The 13509-nt window shown below is 44.9% G+C and overlaps 1 protein-coding gene and 1 long non-coding RNA gene across 2 annotated transcripts in view; one reads left to right on the top strand and one right to left on the bottom strand.

Annotated features, from left to right (window-relative positions):
* Positions 1–1684, bottom strand: part of TRMT61A (tRNA methyltransferase 61A) — a 65294-nt gene extending 63610 nt beyond the window's left edge. The window contains exon 1 of the mRNA XM_083619442.1: positions 1512–1684. The gene's annotated coding sequence lies outside the window, so the exon portion shown is untranslated. The remainder of the gene's footprint in view (positions 1–1511) is intronic.
* The window catches only part of LOC310766605, a 157834-nt gene that overhangs the window by 65785 nt on the left and 78540 nt on the right, over positions 1–13509 (top strand). The window lies entirely within an intron of this gene.

Genomic DNA, 13509 nt, shown 5'->3' with positions numbered 1-13509 from the left:
CAGTAAAGAGGGTGAAAAAGCAAAAATCTTTAAGGTGCACAAGTCTGGCAGACCCCTGGCAGGGTCCTTGACTGGCTTAGGCCTCTGAGGCCCAGGGCAATTGCACCAGGCTGTTCCCTCCTCCTCCTCCTGGTATGCCCCACGGAGGACCTTAAGGTCCATAAATAGCAACACCCTAGAGGTCCTGGGCCCTAAGGAAGTTAGATTAGCCTCAACCAGAGCCAGGGTCTTCTCAACACTGGCTCCGGCCTGGTGGAACGCTCTGTCTCATGAGACCAGGGTCCTGCAGGATCTGATTTCTTTCCGCAGGGCCTGTAAGACAGAGTTGTTCCATCTGGCCTTTGGCTTAGAATCAGTTTGATTCCCTCCCCCTCTTTCTTTTTCCTTTCTCCTCCTGTGAAGAGGCTGCATCCTAATGTTTTAATGTTGTATTTTAATCTTTTTTAATTGTATTTTAATCAACTTGTTTTTATTATTGGTTGTTAGCCGCCCTGAGCCCGGGCTTGGCTGGGGAGGGCGGGATATAAAATTATTATTATTATTATTATTATTATTATTATTATTGGCCTACAACAAACTCAGACCCTCCAAGAGTCCCTATTTTCCAGGGACAGTCCTGAACTTACAGAAGCCATCCCGGTTTCTGATCTGATCCTGGAATGTCCCGCTTTTCCTTAGGACATCCCAATTTTCATTGGAGAAATGTTGGAGGGTATGGAGTTATACTTTAGCGGGGAATCCCAGTCAGATGGGTGGGGTATAAATATGAAACTTATGATGATGATGGAACAGGACGTCCCTGTTTTTATCGGACAAATGGTGGGAGGGTATGCAAACTACAGCTCCCATAATTCTTTGGGGGGCAGGCCGGCCTGTTTAGAGCGCTATCATCACGCTTTAAATGCACGGTGCAAACAGCCAACCCTGAGCACAGGAGAAAGCCTCCCCCAGCCCTCATTTCCTTCAAATGGGGATCACCTCCCAGGCTAAGGGTGCAAAGGGCTTGCAATCCCTTAACTCAGAGCTCTTGTTTGTTTCCCCTCCACGAACACCACAAGAAAACAGGCTTGTAGTAGCCCATCTGGCTTAGCACCCTGTTCTCAAAAGACCTGTGGGTCCCCAGATGTTGCTGAACTACAACTCCCATCACCCCTAGCTAGCAAGGCCAGAGCTCAGGGATGATGGGAGTTGTAGTCCATCAACATCTGGGGACCCACAGGTTGAGAACCGCTGCGTGTGAGGGGAAAACCCCAGCGAGCAGGACCCCAGGACAGGAGCAACCCTCTCTGGTTTCCAGCAACTGGTATTGCTTCCTCCAACTGCAGAGGCGCAGGGCAGAATGGCCATCATGCCACTAAGCTAGCCTCATCCTCCATGAAAATGTGCCCGGTCCCCTTTGAAAGTCAACCAAGAAGTGGACGCGGGTGGAAAAGGCGCTTTTCCTTTTGCTCGGAATCTTCCAGCGACCAGCTCCTTTTAGGATCTCAGCAGGAGTATTTATAGATCCTTACCTTTGCCGGCTTCCCACGTGGGCGCACAGGAAGAAGGAAGCGGGGAGGGTGCATAGGATCAGAGCAGATAAACAACCTCACTCATTCGCGCACGTGGGGTGGTTTTTTCTTTCTCCCTCCTTTCTTTTATTGTCGCTCTTTCCGCTTTCTTCTCCCTTCTCTCGGGCTGTCGCAGGCTGCTGACGCTCCTCGGCTTCCCCGCCCTCGATGGCTCCCTGCCAGGGAAAAGCTTGCCTAGTTCCCGGTTTGAAGGCAGCGAGCGGCTTCGCTTCCTCCTCAGCATTTTTGTTTTTTTAAATTTTCATTGCACTTTGTCTAAAGGAGAATGAGACGAAGCGAAGGCGCCCGCGCGCGAGGCTTTAAAGCATACAGATATCTGTCAACTTTTTCCTTTTTTTAAGGGAAATTTTCTTGTTCTGAATAGGATTCCTCGCAAGAAAAGGGAAAAGTTGACAGCTATGATCATACACACAGTGCCGGATTTACGTATAAACTAAGCTATAGCTTAGGGCCCGCGCACTCTTGGGGCCCCCCAAAAAAATTAAGGGGGGGGGGGAACGCCTGGATGTACATTTCCAAAATGTTTGTTATGAATAAAGAAACCATTTTAAGTTGGAGCTTAATAATTATTTCACGATTAATATACTTCTTCTTAATTGTATTTCACTGTTAATATGCTTCTTAACTGTATTTCAGTTCAACAATTACTATGATAAAATACATTTTAAATTGTATTTTAACCTGTATTTTAAATTGGTTTTTTTCTCTCTTCCCCCCATTATGTTTTTATTGTAATTTTACTGGTGTTAGCCACCCTGAGCCCAGGGTATAAATAAAATATTATTATTATTATTATTATTATTATTATTATTATTAGTTATGTGCAAATGGCTTTAGATACCTATTAGGTCCACAAATTACCATATAGCATACATTCAACACAAAAAAACAGCAACAATTTGTTGTTGACAAAGGACAGCTGGACATATAAAGGGCCCCATTAACTTCAGTAGCTTAAAGATAAAGGTAAAGGACCCCTGACAGACAACTCTGGGGTTGCTCATCTCGCTTTACAGGCCGAGGGAGCCAGCGTTTGTCCGCAGACAGTTTTTCCGGGTCATGTGGCCAGCATGACTAAACTGCTTCTGGCACACGGAGGACCGTGACGAGTGCCAGAGCGCATGAAAATGCCATTTACCTTCCCGCTGCAGCGGTACCTATTTATCTACTCGCATTGGTGTGCTTTTGAACTGCTAGGTTGGCAGGAGCTGGGATAGAGCAACAGGAGCTCACCCCATTGCAGGTATTCAAACCACCGACCTTCCAATCAGCAAGCCTTCTTTGTGGTCCAGCTCTCACTTCCATACATCACTACTGGGAAAACCATAGCTTGAACTATACGGATCTTGTAGGTAAACTGGTCCTAAGTCTAACCACTACTCCACACTGCCTGCAGTGAAATATGCAAGTTGACTTTTCTTCCCCTTTGCTTAATCACTCACACCCTATGGCGGGGGGCGGGGGGGAATCTCACTTCCCGTTTCACAATCATTCCATTATACCGATGGAATTCTTGAAGCTACTGAGTCAGGCTGAGAATGAGTCCATTTGAAGAAGACAAAAAATAATATAAAAATAAAAATCCCAGGGACTGAAGGACATGTTGCAACATACATTTTTCTCACATGGTTGCTTCCTGGCCAAAGTTTCAGAGCAAGCTTTGAACTGAAGCCTTGCACCCCCAGGCACAGCACTCCTATCTAAATGTGTCACTTGGCTTTTACTACTTAGATGGGATTTAGCTTATAAACAATTAGGCAACTGGCTGCCAGAGGCTAAATCTCACATGTGGGTAGAGACCTCAAACCCTCAGGGCTTGTCCGAGCTGGAGCATAATGCTGCTGGTGTGAACTGCATTTGTTTGTTTTCAGGGTGCCCACATATCCTTATCCATACGGCAATCTACGCTGTCTCCCACCCGTCCCCTGCAAATAAATTCAGATTTTACTGATCTGACAGTGGAAGACAACCCAATAAAAAACTGCCTGTTACCCAATCCTGGATGCTCTGAAATGCATTGTGTGGGTGGCTTTTTCTTTGATATCTGTGGTGACACGTCACTGGGTGGCAGCTATTGTCACACACACCCTACTTCCATTTTGTTTCCGACATCAGCCCAAAGGGAAGGATGCAGCCGGCCCTTTTCCCACTGGTTATTTCTGAAGGTTTTTGAGGTTTTTTTAAAAGCTCTTTTGAGCTGATCTGCAATTGCACAAAACAGCTGCATTAAAAATAAAAATTGCCCTTGTGGGTACAGGAGGTGGGAAAGAAGGAAAAAATGCACTCCTAATAAAAATCCCATTATTATTATTATTATTATTATTATTATTATTATTATTATTATTATTATCATCATCATTACTACTACTACTACTACTAAAGGAGGTGGGTTCTCAGTGCAGGAAAGGCTGAGTCAGTTCAAACAGGAACTGAGCAGGAAGAGCAAACAGATTCTCATGGCTTGAGGATTTTTGAGGGCGATATGTATTGAGAAGTTTCATGGGTGCTATACAAGGTACTGGCTGACATACTTGAGCCCTTGGGTGCTGCTGTTGGCAACCATTGCTCCCCCCCCCCAAGTGTCTCTAATTTCCAGGGACAGTCCCGGATTTACAGAAGATATCTTGGTTTCTGATTTGATCCTGGGATGTCCTGCTTTTCCTTAGGACATCTCTATTTTCATCAGAGAAATATTGGAAGGTATGGAGTTGTGCAAGCCCTGAGCCAAGGAGATAAGTAGCTGTACAGCCTTTGGAAGACATTTGAAGTCAGCCCTGTATAGGGAAGCTTTTTTAAAATGTTTAATGTTTTATTGTGTTTTTATATGTGTTGGAAGCCACCCAGAGAGGCTGGGGCAACCCAGTCAGATGGGCCGGGTATAAATATTATTATTATTATTATTATTATTATTATTATTATTATTATTATTTTGGAGGGTATGCTCTGGGACTTTAACAGTTACCAGACATGCAGGAATTAACCAGGTGGAGCTTTTACCATTATGTTCTCTCCGAGCCAGGAAAAGCGTCACCTGTTGAATTTCTGTATGTCAGACTGTTGTTAAAGGTATAAGAGCAGAGCCAGATTTTTTTTATTTATTTAAAGGAAGCAGCCATATAGTAGTTAAGCCTACAAAGGAGCAATTCACCTTTCTGACAGCACTCAAAGGTAATTTTAGAAGTATTTGCAATTTTAGAAGAACACAGGAAATGCTCAGATGCAAACGATTTCATCATTTTGTCGGCAGGCAACCTCATAATATTTATTGGGCCAAATATTTCATAAACTAATACAGGTTAATCCAGTGAAAACTGCCCTTTAAGTTCAGAGAGAAACATCTCCCATCCTTGGGCTTTAACAGTCCCCAGGAAACGCGGGGAACAAAGTTGCTTCTAATTACGTTATTTTCTAATCCTAGAGGTTTTAAAAAATAATAATCTCCACATTCAGGAAAACAGCGTCTGTTCTTTCACATGTGAGTGCAAGGCAATAATTTGTCTGAAAGAATTTGACTGTAAGGTCACCAAAAGGACACAGTATCAGAGGGGAGGATTAGTTTAGACATCCGAGGGCTTGTTCACGGATTCCGGGATCTAAATATTGCATCGGGTAATCATAAAGACCATAGAATTATACAGCTGGTGGGGACCACAAGGGCCATTTAGTCCAACCTCCTGCAATGCAGGACTCTTCCGCCCAGTGGGGTACAATTCCTCTCTCGCCCTCCTTTTTTGGGGGGCGGGGAGTGTAAAGAACAACTTCCCTACTTCAGATAGCTGCAACGTGGAAATTACAAACCTTCCAAAAAATGCAAAAGAAATAAACTGCAACGTATGTAGCAAACCTCACTTCTTTGTAACTAAAGTGGTGTTAGGTAAATTGCAATCTTGTGCACACTTAAGCTAGGTAGAAAGCCCTAGTGGAATTTACTCCTGAGTAGACATATCTAGGACTGCACTGAGATATAGGGTGCTTAGATTCTCCTGCACCATTTCAGAGACGTAAGCAGTCCCGTTTCCCAACAGAACCCGCTGCATAACATTTATAATTAAGCCTCTGGGGGAAATGAATAGCACAGCCCCCAAGAAACTTCTCTGCTTCTCCCCCATCTACGTATTAGAAATCTTTGGAGCAATTATCTGAGGGCTCCGTATTTGATTGCAAACATGCTTCCTGCTCTATAATTCAGACCCATCTGCTGTATAATTCAACAAGATACTTATACGGTCAGTCGAGGAAATATCTAATGCCGCCTTCTATGCCAGAGTGGTTATCAACACACTGGGAAGTTTTTTTGTGGGGGGGGGGAGCAGTGTCCCAATTCAGCAAAGCTCCCAGGCCCAACCCCCCAAATCTATTTGTTTTTTGAAACACAGAACTCTAATGCACAACAATGATAATTAACCCGCAGGGGAAGCTGGGAAAGGCTGATGAAAGAGAAAGCAGACAGGTATTCTCTAGCTACAGGTTCCTTGAAGATGCTGCATGGTGGCTGGTTTTTGTTACAGGTGAACCTTTAGCATCTTTTAAGATACTAGGGCAGGAAAACTTTGCCAGCTGCTATATCTATAGGCCGTTAGCTAGTAGGGTAAAGGTAAAGGTACCCCTGCCCATACGGGCCAGTCTTGACAGACTCTAGGGTTGTGCGCTCATTTCACTCTAGAGGCCGGGAGCCAGCGCTGTCCGCAGACACTGTCCGGGTCACGTGGCCAGCGTGACAAGCTGCATCTGGCGAGCCAGCGCAGCACATGGAAACGCCGTTTACCTTCCCGCTGGTAAGCGGTCCCTATTTATCTACTTGCACCCGGGGGTGCTTTCGAACTGCTAGGTTGGCAGACGCTGGGACCGAGCAATGGGAGCTCACCCCGCCGCGGGGATTCGAACCGCCGACCATGCGATCGGCATGTCCTAGGCGCTGAGGTTTTACCCACAGCGCCACCCGCGTCCCTATTAGCTAGTAGGACACTCTGCCTAACAGCTGTAAGTCAGAAATTAAGCTAAGGGCCTGTCCACACTGAAGTTTAATGCGGATTTGAAACTGCTTCTCTCGCTCTTTTGCAGGATCCACACAATGTTGTTGACAGGAGAGCGTGAGACTCTTAATCTCATTGAGTCATGGGCTCAAGCCAAAAGGATTCCTGCATTGCAGGGGGCTGGACTAGATGGCCCTTGTGGTCCCTTCCAAATGTACAATTCTATGAATCTGTAAAATGACAGCTTGCACCCGCCCCCCCTCATTTGGATTTCCCCCAACCCACAGATAATCCAGTAAGAAAACCACAGCAGCCCCTACATGCCAGGCAGCTTTATCTGTGATCCTTGGATGAAGGGTGGTATGTAAACAAGCAAACGAATAAGCAAATAGGAACTATTTGTGTTTATTTTGCAAGTTGCTAGTCCCTGGTGTGGCTTGGGCTCAGCAGCAGTCCTGGCGAGTTTTTGGGGTAGGCCTTGTATTATTGTAGCTCTCTGTGGCTGCTTGTTTCACGTGTCACTGTAAAACATAACATTGCTACTGCTTGGAACAAGTACCGTATTTTTCGCTCTATAAGACGCACCAGACCATAAGACGCACCTAGTTTTTGGAGGAGGAAAACAAGAAAAAAAAATATTCTGAATCCCAGAAGCCAGAACAGCAAGAGGGATCACTGCGCAGTGAAAGCAGCAATGCCTCTTGCTGTTCTGGCTTCTGGGATAGCTGCGCAGCCTGCATTCGCTCCATAAGACGCACACACATTTCCCTTTACTTTTTAGGAGGGGAAAAGAGTGTCTTATAGAGCGAAAAATACGGTATATCCTTGTGATTTTCTGCACACTGACTCTGTAATAACAATAACAATAACAATAACTTATTATTTATACCCTGCCCATCTGGCTGGGTTTCCCCAGCCACTCTGAGCGGCTTCCAACAAAATACTAAAATGCAACAGTCCTTCAGATATTAAAAGCTTCCCTAAATAATACGTAAGTTATTTATATTAAATAAACTGTAAGTTTAACAGCAACCTCAGACCCAGAAATTGAGCAGGTGGTGAACTTTTTCCTGCATGGATATAAGTGCCGGCAATAATTTAATATTATTATTATTATTATTTATTAAATTTATATACCACCCTTCATCCGAGGATCACAGGATGGATTACGGGATAAAAACACAAAAATATTATTTTGTGCTAAGGACACCAAAGCAAGGAAAGTGAAGAGATAGCTTTGCGTAGTCATGAAATGGCATTTGCAGGATAAAAGTTAACAATCTAGAATCAGAGACCAAAGTGAGCTCATTGGCTGGGATGGGGGATGAAGGCTGGCAAAATTAAAGCAAGAAAAGGAGAGGTCAGCCGACCACAACGGTGGTGTCTTGCTTGCGATGCTTTATTCTAGAATAAGCCAAATGTAACCTAAGATAACCCACTGGGAACTCTAAGTCTGGCATTAAGAGGAATTATCTCAGCTGGAGCTGTGCTAAGAAGACAGCAGGGATGCTTGGCTTCCCCTTTATGGCCTAAGAATTGAGGGAAGAAATCGGAACCTGCTCTGAAGTCATTAAAAAACATTGCAATTCTTGTACACAGTTATTTGGATGAGGGATTAACACCTTTAAAAACATTTCAGTGGAAAGGCTTCTCTTCCTTTAGTTTGGGGGTGGGGAACCTGTGCCCCCACCCCAGATGATGAAAAGTGGAGTCTAGCAACCTCTTGAGGGACCAAAGGTTCTCCAACCTCCCTTTGACTGCTGTATAAGGGGCTGAATGGCAACTTTCCCCATCAGCATAAAAATGTACTAAGGAAGGGGTAGGCAACCTAAGGCCCGTGGGCCAAATGCGGCCCAATCGCCTTCTCAATCCGGCCCGCGGACGGTCCGGGAATCAGCTTGTTTTTACACGAGTAGAATGTGTGCTTTTATTTAAAATGCATCTCTGGGTTATTTGTGGGGCATAGGAATTTGTTCATTTTTTTCTCCCAAAATATAGTCTGGCCCACCACATGGTCTGAAGGACGGTGGACCGGCCCATGGCCCAGTGCTGACCCCTGCACTAAGGCAACCTTCCCCAACTTGCTGAGCTGGTTGGGGCTGTTGGGAGTTGTTGTCTAAGACATCTAGAGGGCACTCAGTTGGGGAAGGCTGTGCGAAGGAAGACTGTAAAGTTCTGACATTTCCGCCTGTCCACAGAATAGGGTTACAACCCTCATGGGGGAGGGAGGGGGCGGCAATTTGTATTCAAACGCATATGGTCCTGCCTCTGCCGTTTCGTCCTAGCGTTGGACTTCTGTTGTTTTATCTATCTACCATATATATTTGGAAAGTTGTTTTGTCTGTTTGGAACCCCCTTGAGATATCGTAAGTCGATTTTGCATGATGTTTTTGTCTCAGTCGGAGGCTGTTTTGAATAAAGATGGCTGACTGAACCTTTCAAAATGGCACTGAGCAACACTGGCTATGAGGCTTCAAGACTTTGAGTGGTATATAAAGGGTGTGCATTTAAGCATTCAGCTGTTATTATTTCGTTTTGGCTTTAATTAGGGTGGCCAGGTTAAAAACAAGACGGGCCTCTTATACCTTTTATTAGCGGTGTGGTAGAGCTGATTCCAGTGGTATGCATTAAGATAGCTACCATGGTTTGAATAGGCTGCTAGTACTTAGGTTTAGAACCAATATACCTTAGCAGTGAGCACAATTATTCTTTTCAGACGACAATATCTTAAAAATCACTTTTTTCCCATATTCTCCTTCCTCTATGCTTCTCAGTGTGGCGATAGGCAGCAGCCCAGAGTCATCTGGGGAGCTCTCTGTGGCTGAGGAGGGATTTGATCCTGGCTCTCTCCAGTCCTCAAGATAAGCCTTATCTCTTGCTAATGCCTCCAGATATACGGTTAGCAGCAGCTGACAACCTTTGTTGGCGAATATTCCACAAATCAATTCCAAAATATATGGCTTTCTCCTAGCTCCTCAGAATGGGGTGGTGGTAAAGAAGAGCTGTGTGTCTTATGATAGCAGTATCAACATTATAGCTCCATATGGCCTCACTAATCCCATTCATTGATTTGTTCATGGATTCAGTCAACCTAGCCTTGCCATCTAAAAAGTCACGATGTAAAATGAAAAAGGAATAGGAAGCAAAGAGGAATTATTATCACCATCGCCACCCTTTCCTGTGTCATTTTATCATCAGATTGATCACAGATCACTGTTTTAATATGAAAACTACCAGGCAAAAGGAACATGGGTGGCGCTGTGGTCTAAACCACAGAGCCTAGGACTTGCCAATCAGAAGGTCGGCGGTTCGAATCCCCGCGACGGGGTGAGCTCCCATTGCTTGGTCCCTGCTCCTGCCAACCTAGCAGTTCAACAGCACATCAAAGTGCAAGTAGATAAATAGGTACCACTCCAGCGGGAAGGTAAACGGCGTTTCCGTGGTGCTGCTCTGGTTCGCCGGAAGCAGCTTAGTCATGCTGGCCACATGACCCAGAAGCTGTACGCCGGCTCCCTTGACCAGTAAAGCGAGATGAGCACCACAACCCCAGAGTCGGTCACGACTGGACCTAATGGTCAGGGGTCCCTTTACCCTTTACCTTTACTACCAAGCAAGACTATCAGTGCTTTAAAAAAACCAAAACACTTTCAAAGAGTGAAAACAGGAGCCTCTATAGACCTGAAAGTCCAGATTCCCTTTGAAATAAAGTAACCAGACTAGAAACACTGTGTGCAATTTGATTTCACTTCTGAAAACCAGGTCTGGAGTAACATGAAGCTGTTGGGCCTGATTCTGCTGAAGTCTTGCAGCCGTACTTATCTGCAATCTCACCCGACTTAGGCTTGTGTTTCCGTGTAACATTAGACGCAACTGGTAGGAAATGATTAATTGGTACTGTTGACAAAGCATATTGTTATATCCCTGTGTAAATCTTGGCCGAGGAACCAGTTCCACAAACATTCAGCACTTTATAGCCGTATATAAGTTAATGGAGCTTTGCAGGGTTCTCAAACATGAAGTTGTCCAGACGGGCAGAGCACAAACAATTTCTGTTGGAGTTCACCTAGGAGACTAGATCCAGGATCAGATTAAATACACTGGCCGGGGACCTCTGTCCCAAATGATTGCACAACAGGCAAAAATTCACCAAGATGAGCTGCAGTTCTGGGGAAAGCTGCACCTGCTGAAAAAACAACGGCAGCATGGTATAGTGGTTACAGTGCTAGGCTAGGACTTGGCAGGCCAGCATCCAAATCCCCACTGAATCATGAAGCTCGCTGGGTGACCTTGGGCCAGTCATACTGCCTGTCAGCCTAACCTACCTCACAGGGTTGTTGTGAGGGTTTAAATGAAGAATCATGGACAAGACCTTGAGCTCTTTGGAGAAAAAAAGGTGGAAGATAACTGCAACTAACTAACTTCCACCACTATTAAAGAGGCATATTTCTTATCAGGAAAGAAAATACCCTAAGTTAAATTAACTGAAAACAGCTTGCAGATACTAAATTGGCTTAGGATTTTATTTATGTTAAGTGACAAATTAATATGTTAAATTTCATAATCTGAAGATTTAAGGATGTTAATGTTTAAGTTAAATTTTATAAGAACTGTGATTTGGAAAACCGTTAAAAGGATATGCAATGAAATTCAACCAAGGGGATGCGAGGAAGTCACTTAACAATGTTAATAAGTGTAATTTTTAATAAGACTATGATTTATGTTTGTTTGTCTTATGTGTTTGTTTGTTTATAATAGTGTGAAAACCAATAAAAAAAATTGAAAAAGAAAAGAAAAGACCCTGTGCACATGTTCCCCGCTTCCTCAAAATGATGGGAAGTTCTAGGAACATATATCACAGTGGAACTTACAGCATTGTCATAATATTTGTTTTATTTGCAAATATACAAGCAGATCATACTGGAAGTAAATTGGCACTCCTACAGCAGGCAGCATATACACAGATCCATCACTAGCTTTCTCATACAAATTGGTATCACCTTCCCCAAAACTCTGATGGAAATCACAGCTCAAGACTGGAGAGAGAGAGAGCTATGAAGGAACATCAACAGAACTTCTGCACTTTTCAAGGTCACTCCCAGCTGACATGTTTTACTGAGCACTCATTCTGAGCTATTTGCAGGGAAGTTGTATGACACAGCGTCAAGCAACTGTTATCTCCACACTTCGCAGAGCATCTTTCTGACCACAAAAAGTCTGGGCGGTTTTAGAAACGGGTTTGTTGTGGAACAGCACCGTATCCTCTGCAAACTGCACAACCTGAGTTTGCAGAATGCAAATCTCACTTGCTCAGTAGCCGCAGTCTGGAAGTGCCCTGACATTTGTGCAGAAGTGAGAATGTTGTCAGGTGTGGTTTCCCATCACGCTTAAAGAAGATGCATTTTAGGGTGACTGGGATGCCGTGTCTTTAACAGTCGTAGAGGAACTTTTGGCAGAAAAGGTACCCCTTGGTACCCCTGACCATTAGGTCCAGTCGTGACCGACTCTGGGGTTGCAGCACTCATCTCACTTTATTGGCCGAGGGAGCCGGCGTACAGCTTCCAGGTCATGTGGCCAGCATGACTAAGCCGCTTCTGGCGAACCAGAGCAGCGCACGGAAACACCATTTACCTTCCCGCCGGAGCGGTACCTATTTATCTACTTGCACTGGTGTGCTTTCGAACTGCTAGGTTGGCAGGAGCAGGGACTGAGCAATGGGAGCTCACCCTGTCGTGGGGATTCGAACCGCCAACCTTCTAACCAGCAAGTCCTAGGCTCTGTGGTTTAACCCACAGCGCCACCCGCGCCCCTTTAGAAGCTAAAGCTAAAATGTCCTCTTTACAAGCTAAAATGTCCTCTTTACACAATTGCTTCTGTTCCTTGATGACATTTCAAATCTCACATTTTCCCCAAGGAGTTCTGGTTGGTACACACAGTTCTTCCCCCTAACTTTTATCCCCACAACTAATCTTGTTGTTGTTGTTAATAATAAAATAAGGTGCTGATACGCACCATGAAGTTCTTATAGTAATTGCCACACTTTTAACACTGCGGTTGGGGGCAGGTGGAGGTACTGGCCACCCTTTGAGTACCTTCAGAAAAAAAGCACTGCCCACAATGGCCTTGTGAGGTGGGTTAAGTCACGAAAAAGCACCTGGCCCAAGATCACCCACTGACTTCCATGGCTGAACAGGGATTTGATTGCCACTAGTCCAGGGTGAAGCATCCTGTTGACTAGGCGAACCAGGCTCTTTACTATCCTTTACATCTGATTAGAGTGAGCCAAGGTTGCAGGTTCGATCCTCATAGTGGGCAGCTGCATATTCCTGCATTGCAGGGGGTTGGACTAGATGATCCCCAGGGTCCCTTCTATGACCCTAGCTTAGAAAAAGGGAGCAACTTGCTCAGAACTCAGCCCAGCCTGCGACAATAGGCTTGCCAACTTTTCAGCCGTCTCATGTAGCTGTGCCTTAATCTGGAGCAATTAGCAGGTAGAGCTTTTCACAGTGCAGAAATAAACCTGCTCTCTTCCAAGGTCCCACAGACCGTGTGGCTATTAAATAAAGCCTAGCTTGTATGCAGCTCAGCTTCTTTCCCCTGCGCAAAAGCATTATAATATTCTCACTGGGAGAGCGGGTCTACCCATGTAACTGAGTGAGGTGGTAGAACCCCAAGGTGGCTGAAGCGGAGTGGTCAATTTAAGATTGTAGGTGGCATTTAAAGACACACACACACACACCACCTTCCCCTATTAAACAATAACACATCTCCCTGCAGTAAAAAACGTACGTCAGTGAGAAACTGGGTCTAGTCTAGTTTGCCTCCTGTTGTGCTAGATTTCTACCTGCACTGCTCCCTCCCCACACACAAAAGAAATTTAAAAATGTGAGCCGCTACTTGCAGTTTGAAGAGGTACCCAGGGCTGGCCTGAGATGCAGTATTTTGTTGCCTGTGGTTGGGGACAAGGC

The sequence above is a fragment of the Podarcis filfolensis genome, assembly GCF_964270895.1.
Source record: "Podarcis filfolensis genome assembly, chromosome: 1".
Taxonomy (NCBI): Eukaryota; Metazoa; Chordata; class Lepidosauria; order Squamata; family Lacertidae; genus Podarcis; species Podarcis filfolensis.
Note: the sequence above shows the minus strand (reverse complement) of the source record. Positions and strands in the feature narration are given on the sequence as shown.